Genomic DNA, 2,276 nt, shown 5'->3' with positions numbered 1-2,276 from the left:
CTCCAGGGACAAGTCACCTTCCCACCACCTTTGGCTGTTGCAGTATCCATGCCCTTTCTCTTCCTCAGCCGGCCTGACACCTCGCTGGGACTCCAGGCTCCTGGGAAAGAGGAGCAGCCCTCCCACGGCCGAGGGGATCTGCCCCCACCATGCTGGCCGCAGAGTGCCAGGGCTGTCTGATCTGCAAAGGGCTGTGGCATCAGGGGTCAGTGTCAGGATGTGCTGACTGCAGAGGACACAGTGACAGGCTGAGCTGGGGCAGTAATTAGACAGTGAGAGCTTCCTCTAGCAAGCTACAATCAATAGGTCCGCTTACGGAGGAAAAAAAGATTAAAGTAAAGCAGATGGCGGAAGATAATAACATCTCCCACTTAACTCGCATTTTCACTTGTCAAAGTACTTTCACCACCATTTTCTCATTTGCTTCTCACCCTCTCTATTCTGAGAAGCACTGGTAGGTGTAGCCGTCCAGTTTCACAGTCAAGAAAGCTGAGGCACAGCGATGGCAGCTGACCTGCCTTGCTGTAAGAGCTGGGAACACATTCCCATTTTCTTTGGACTAGCCTTCCATTCTTCAGTGACTCAGTAAGAGTGCAAGTGTATTAATTAATTCAACAAGTATTCATTGAACACCTACTATGTACTAGTCACTGTCATAGCATAGGCATATTCTCACAGAGGTTCTACGTTAATGGGAAAAGAAGACAACAAACCGATAAATGAGTAAGATAATTTCAGGTAGTGGTGGGTCTATGGAGGAAAAGCAATAGAACGATTTGATAGAGAGGAACCAGGGTGGTGAATTCAGATTGGGTGGAGCTTTCTGAGTAGGAGATGTTTGAGCTGAGTCCTAAACATCAAGAAGTTGCCTGAGTGTCTAGAAGAGGCAGGATATTGAAGGAAGAGGGATGGGATAAGGCAAATTAATAGCGCTATGGGTCTTCTGGTCTCTTTGGATTGGAAAAGGACGCTGGGAAAGAGAATGTTCTCTTTATTTATTTATTTTTGTGTGTGTGTGTGCACCGTTCCTGGAAGCACTGCAATACCAGGTCGATGCGTGGAGTGGACGGAGCAAGCTCCTCTTCCATCTCCCTGCTCCAAAAATCCATTTAATATATTGTCCTCGGACAGAGGACGCATCAGATATTAAACGGATAAGAACAGATACTACACTTGCTCTTAGCCAAAAGGCCGAGAAGCGATGAGAATGTTCTCTTTTGATGCACAGAAAAGCAACCAGGGATGCTGACCTGGAAAATCAGGATTTCTCTCTGGAGCTCTCCTGCTTTTACTTATTGTTGGCCTGAAATTGCCCAGCTGTGAGACGGACATAATGGCACGGGTCACCACTGTAGATACTTTCAACCGTACGTCCCAGAAAAGAGTTTTGAAGTGTGAGAGACATGCTCTCCAACCACGTCATAAGGTGTCACAGATTCTTTAGACACTTAGTAAATATTAAATATTTCTTATGTAAAGGATGTTACCAAGACAGCCAAAGGGTAAGCTACGCTATGCTCTTCACTTGTTTTAAATTCATTCAGTCCAGGGGTCACATGACAGCATTAGCTTCCCTTCGATGGCACCACTATCTCAGCTGTTTATAGTCCAGTCCACTGGGCTGAGCCCTTTGTTAGCTATTACTAAATATCTACTAGCTGGTAAGCCATCGAAGGCAGGGACCATTTCGTACTCGGGTTTTTCCACATCCTAAAGATGCAATAAAGGTTTGTGGAATTACTTTATGAAAAACAAAACTTTATTCCCATCACAGCCCTTCTCCCTACCCCACACCTTCAGGTGGGGCAGGGACATTATTAGCATCCTAATGTACCTGGTGAGGAAATTGAGGCACAGAGCATTTGAGAGACTTATAACTCTCTGCTCAGAGACACAGACTCAATGGACTTTATTAGAAACTTCTCTTTGTATCTATATCCACAAAAAGCTGTTCAATCAAGTTTTCAGAAAGAGACACAGAACGGTCAACATTTCTCTTTGCTGAAAAAATCCAAGTCAGGTATCCCAGATTTTAGGCTCTTACACAGAATTGCCTAAGAGACCTAACGTATCCAGGAACTCAGAAGTTCTAAGCAGGAAGAGACTGACAAGGTGATTTAGACTTGGCTTGCAGATGGAGAATCAGGACAGAGGCTTATCTGGGCTTGCCCAAGGTCACCCAGGCTGCTGAATACTTATTTTGAGTCCAGCCATCAGCTCTCTTTACAAAAGGTACTCGGTGGCAGGGCCTTGGGGTTGCATGTCATTTGCATTGG

The 2,276-nt window shown here is 45.4% G+C and overlaps 1 non-coding gene across 1 annotated transcript; it reads right to left on the bottom strand.

The window, feature by feature from the left end:
- Positions 1 to 1,012: 1,012 nt before the first annotated feature.
- On the bottom strand, positions 1,013 to 1,203 carry LOC143661815 (U2 spliceosomal RNA). The gene has a single exon (XR_013164861.1). It is a non-coding gene; the product is annotated as a U2 spliceosomal RNA (small nuclear RNA).
- Positions 1,204 to 2,276: the final 1,073 nt, after the last annotated feature.

Source organism: Tamandua tetradactyla, chromosome 17 (assembly GCF_023851605.1).
Source record: "Tamandua tetradactyla isolate mTamTet1 chromosome 17, mTamTet1.pri, whole genome shotgun sequence".
Classification (NCBI taxonomy): domain Eukaryota; kingdom Metazoa; phylum Chordata; class Mammalia; order Pilosa; family Myrmecophagidae; genus Tamandua; species Tamandua tetradactyla.
This window is presented reverse-complemented; position numbering and strand designations above follow the sequence as displayed.